Genomic DNA, 6,000 nt, shown 5'->3' with positions numbered 1-6,000 from the left:
CTCTTCTTATGTAAAATTCATGCATCTTGTTGCTGACATTGAAGCTATTGCCCTCCAGGTATTTGAGCAGCATTCACAAAGCCACATCAAAAAACTCTACAACCTGTTCACTTGTAACCATGACCTGGACTACCACTATCCACTACCTCTACAAGAGCCTCCATAACTCCTCTGCAAACCCTCATACCTGACAAAATGTACCTCACAAACCTACTACGTTTACCACACACTAAGTATCTCCCACCCACCACTAACCATAAAGTATCTGGAACCTAAATGGAACTGAAACACAGCCACAAACCTTTCTTTAAAAAAATTTAGTCCTACAGAAGTATAAGGCGCATTGAGAAAGAAATGAGCCAGAGTCTGGAATGCGCAAACCGGTGGCAGGATGGTAATATCGTGGCGTGTGTAATGAGGTGTGGTTCCGACCAGAGCGTGGAAGTTCACAGTCCATCGCTAGGGGGCACTAGTGCACTTCATGTGACTATAAAGAGCTAGCAGCATCATGCCCAGTCGTCCAACGCTGCCAGCCACATTGCGAACAGTGACATGGAGGTGTCAACAGAAGAGCAAAGAGGTATTCTTTATTTTCTGACTGTCTTGCTCATCTGCAGCACTATGCTGTGGAAGGAAATGCATTCCTGACATGAGTGGTGGCTGGAGATGAGTCATGGTGTCATCACATTGAGCCAGGATCAAAATGACAAAGTCTCCAATGGAAGCATCCAGGGTCACCACCACCAAAAATACGCCAAGACCATCCACACGAGTGCAGGAAAGGTTATGCTGACATACTTTTTGACCAAGATGGCCCCCTTCTGATTCACTTCCTGCAGCACGGGACAACAGTGAATGCTCAGCGTTACTCGCAAACCTTGGCCACCCTTCACCAAGCAATCAAATCAAAATGACCAGGCAGTCTCACCCCTGGGGTCAACACCTGGGGTCATTCCACTCCACCACAACGCAAAGTCTCATACGGCCAACACAGTCATGGTACTCCTGCAGAAATTTAAATGGGAGGTTCCTGGCCACCCTCCATGCAGTTTGGACCTCTCTCCCTGTGTTTATGCCACTTTTGGTCCCCTTAAAAAGGCTCTGAGGGGCAAACGATTCATCTTGGACGACAACGTCCAGCTGTACATGTGAAACTGGTTAACATTACAACCCTGGGAATTTTATGAGACAGCCATTCACCGCCTTGTGTCACAGTGGGACAAGTGCCTCAACAGCCAGGGTCAATATTTCTAACATACAGGTACTGGTTTCCATAATTGCGCCTCCGGCTCATTTCTTTTTGAATGCCCCTTATATTGTCCCATTCCAAAGGCCTTATCTTTTGCCCCCCTACCAAATTCAATCATGCTGGACTTGTTAAGGACATGCAGTCCATTTCCTGGTCACTAAAGTGGAAACACTTTTTTGCCAATATTGAACCCTATGTGACTCAGTTCACTCCTCAGACGACCAGGATCCTACCCCACCATTCCCAGACCTCTCCCTTTTAACAATTCAGAATGTCTTAACCTCGAAACTTGCCTCACCTTCATTCCCTGCCATCACTCTCAAAATTTTTCATGTGTTATTTTCCATAATTTTCTGTGCTCATGGACTTGAACATTGACTTTACCAAATACCCCCCCCCCCCTGCCCTGTCTCTCATCCCTTATTCCAACATGGACTTCCGAATATCACCTTATCCATTTAGAACTGATGGTCCCTCTCATACCACATACCCATCCACTGACCAGCATTCCATTGTTAGTGCCTGATTACTTTTCTCTTTTATCTTACAGTGTTTTCACATTTATTTTAGTTTTGTTTCACAGTTTCCTGTCAGCCATTCCATCAGGTTCCAGTTTTTCCCTCTTACTTCATCCATTCAGACCTTTTTGTGACTAGTTGACTATCAAGTACTTCACATGTTTTTATGCATTTCTTTAACCTCCACTATGGTCCTTTCATCTGCACCCAATACCAAAAAGTTTCTCTATCCCTTGCCAGAGCCCAGTCCCACATAATGTTCTTGTGCTGTTGCCTAGCTCCTGGAATCTTCCTGAATGACCAGACCATGAAATCACCCATCTCTGGTTGCCACCTGTAACAAGAAGCTGAGCAGCATGGGCTTCAACTTCTTCTGAGAGGTTTGGCTTCAGACTTGTCTCGGAGGGTGCGCGCTAGGGTGCCAATATGTCTCTATATACGGAGTATGAAGAGATTGATGTGTCTGTGGGTGTAAGGGATTGGAGAAGTATGTTTGCATCAAATGTACAATATTTTAATTGTAGTTATGGAGGGCACATGCAAAGACAGTGCTACCAGTCACAGAGGGTAATAGGGATGGCACGGACTCCATACGGTTCAATGGAAATAATAGTAGGAGCAGTATGGACCAACAGCAGGGATATAGGGGTAATACGTGAGATGGTCTGGGTGGAATGAAGCACCCATTCAACTCAAGAGAGAACCCCAGAGCTGCCAGAAGGAGTTCTCAGTTAAGATGAACACAGTAAAAATGAATTCAGTAAAAATGAATACTGGGTTGGAGTGTCCCATAGTGAGTGTGATAGATGGTGGGGAATAGGGAATATGAAGTTGTCTTGATATGTGACCACTGGAGTCAGTAGTAATGAATTTTTCATTTGAGGTGCTGAAGTTTTAGTGATGTTTCATGGAGGTCATGTCTCATGTACGTGGGGGCTACAGCATGATCCTAAGGTTAGACTTTCTGCATCAAGATCATGCCATAACTGGTCTTCGACAATGTATGATGGAATGGAATGGGAAGAGATTCCAGTTAGGGGAAACTGTTGTCAATGTTGATCTGCCACAAGGAGTGTCTAGTATCTGAGACAATATGCGTGGACCATGAAAAATGATGTTAAGGCTTGATTAGCATGACTTTGTGTCAGGAAGTAGCAAAAGTTGCTATTGGTGAATGTGGAGCCTCTCTTACCAGTTGATATGTGTTGTAAGACCACTCCAAGGTAATGAATTAGTCAATAAAGCATGTTGTTTGGTGAAACGTAGTATTTTACACATACAAGACAGAGATAGAGGGAAAGTAGTAACTGTTAGTGTGGATAATTTTGGTGCTGAAGAGGTTAAGTTGTTAAAAGGGAGCAGTATGGGGTACAATGGAGATTCCAGGTGGCGAGGATTGCCACACATATGGTGTAGGACATATGATGTTGCCGGGACTGCTTTCGTGAAAAATTGAAGTATTTAAAGGGGACAGAAAGGACACAGATGGAGAACCTGTTGCTAGAATTCAGGATCTGTTTTTTTCTCCATTGAGGCCATTGCCTGCTACACCAGTAATGCACACAGCATTCTGACAGGGAATGAAGCACCAGTGCATTGAAGATTGTACAGAATACAATGGCAATTGCAACCACTTGTGGAGGACTTTATAACTCATCAATTGGCTGATGGGATAGTAGAAGAGAGTAGTAGTCCCTGTGATGCAGGAGTTGTGATCATGCCCAAGAAGTCTATAGATGGCTCACAGAAGTATTGTTTCTGTTGCAATTATCGTCACTTGAATAGTAAGACTGTGACAAATAACTGCCCAGTTCTGAATATCACAGAGACAATAGACTACCTAGGACAAAGCCAGTACTCCTTGAAAATGGACTTAAGGAGTGGGTACGATCAATTAGAAGAGAGTCCGAGGGATAGACAGAAAATGGCATTTTCTGAGTGCTGGGAACATTACCAATATAGAAAATATAAAAGGTCTCCTTTTGGGCTGAAAATGCCTTGGAACATTTCAGTATTTACTGTGCAGAGTGCTGAAAGGATTGAAACTGTGTCAGTGACTAGTGTGTATCTTGATGACATAATTGTCTTTTCAAGACATATTCAAGAGCATAGACAATGTCTGAGGGAGATATTCAATAGATTACAATATAGACACTCTGCATGGAAAAATGTTTCTTTGCACTGGAGGAAAAAGATTTTTTTGGCCATATCATTACTAAGGCCAGTGTAAGAACTGATCCTATGTTACTACAAGCAGTGTACGATTTTCCAGTACCAGAAACAACCAAGAGGATTTTGACCATATCATTATTGAGGGCAGTGTAAGAGCTAATCCTAGGTTAATGCAAGCAGTGTAAGATTTTCCAGTACCAGAAACAGCCAGGGAGCTGTAATCCTTTTGGGGACTCCCAGATTATTATAGTAAGTTCAAGAAGGGGTTTTTTGGATATTGCAAAACCACTTATGTAATTATTGAAACAGGGTATTAAGTTTGTATGGTTGTAAGTATGTCAGGGAGCATTGGATGAATTAAAAAAATGTGTTAACATCAATTCCAGTGTTGATGTTTCAAAAGGAGTACATATCATCATGCGATATGTTCAGTCATGCTCTTAGGTGTGTTTTAAGTTAGGAGGTGGGTCATCAGGAATATTGTGTTGCCTTTAAATCGAGACAGTTGAACAGAATGGAGAGCAATTACTCCACAAAGGAGAGAGAGATGCTTAGCTTTGTGTATGGAGTAACATATTTCCAGTGTTACCTGTACTGTAGAAAATTCAAGATAGAGATGGACCATGTTACAGTCCAGTAGATTGACAAGGTGGGCATTGAAACTCAGTGGACTTGAGTATGAACTAATCCACAAACCTGGGAAGGAACATGATGGGCTGATCTGGAAGATAGTAATAATACAAGCAGTAGGTCAGGACCCTGGGGAATGGCAAGCAGCACAGAGCACCATTGAGGAGTGTAGACAGTATACCAGTCAACAGCGGTTTAGAATACATTACAGATTATTATGTAGAGAACTGAAATTGGGACTGTGAGTGATGTACCAGCCAAGTTAAAGTTAGAAGAGTAGAGAACTGAAATTGGGACTGAGTGATGTACCAGCCAAGTTAAAGTTAGAAGAGTTATATGAAATGCATGATCACACCTTATCGGCCCATGGGGACGCAGGACGATAAATCAGAAAGTGGCAGGAAAATGCTGATAGAAGAGAAGAATGATGCTGATCAGTACATAGGAAACTATGTGGATTGTACTTAGCAGGCAGTTTCAAATTTGAAGTACGTACTGTTACAGAGACTTGACAGAAACCACAGAACCATTTAGTTTCATTGGAGAGGGCATGTTAGACCCATTAAACACCGGCAGGTAATAATTCTGTGCTGATGATAATATACCATTTTTGTGTTACATAAAAATGGTGCCAATCCTGGACCATCAAGCAATCACATTCACACACACATTGGTTGATTGGTGGATATTGAAGTTTGGGGCGCGAGGGACAATAGATACAGTTCAATGGATGAAATTCATGTTGGACCTGATCAAAGAGTTGTGTCTATCACTAAAAGTATTAAAAAAATGAGAACTAACCCACTTGACCCACAAGCTACTGGAAGGATGTAATGAGTTCATTAGACAATTGGGAAGATGCCTAGTTATTACGTGAATGTCCACCATTTGGACTGGCCATGTATCTCTACTTCATAGTGAGTGCATACAACTCCAGAGTATGCACTAGACAGGGTTGTCGCCATTTGAGGTGGTGTATGGGGAAAAAATGCCCTCATCATCCACATGCACATGATTAATCAGAAAGAAGGCAGGAGTGGAGAGACAATCCAGGCATAAGGAGTGGAACAGTAGCAGGATGGTAGACACCAGATGACTGACATTGAGTGTCACAGTTCCTAGTGGCATGGTGACACCGATTTTGCTCTTTATAGCTTTTAGGTATTTGAAACAATGAGCCATACGAGAACCCAATACTAGGGTAATTCAAGTTCCCATAGACTGGATCCCCTGAGTGAGGGATGAAAGAATCAGAAATTTATATAGTAATTAGCACAGTAGTAAATGTGAACTGATTTAGTATTACACACTTGTTTACAGATTACAGGTAGAAGTAATTACAGTAGGGACCTGGGCCAGTGCAAGAAACAGGGACTGGGTCTTCTATGTGAAAGGGGGGAAGGCGGGGGCAGTCCAGTGCCACTACTCAGT

The sequence above is a fragment of the Schistocerca nitens genome, chromosome 1 (genome assembly GCF_023898315.1).
Source record: "Schistocerca nitens isolate TAMUIC-IGC-003100 chromosome 1, iqSchNite1.1, whole genome shotgun sequence".
Classification (NCBI taxonomy): domain Eukaryota; kingdom Metazoa; phylum Arthropoda; class Insecta; order Orthoptera; family Acrididae; genus Schistocerca; species Schistocerca nitens.
This window is presented reverse-complemented; position numbering follows the sequence as displayed.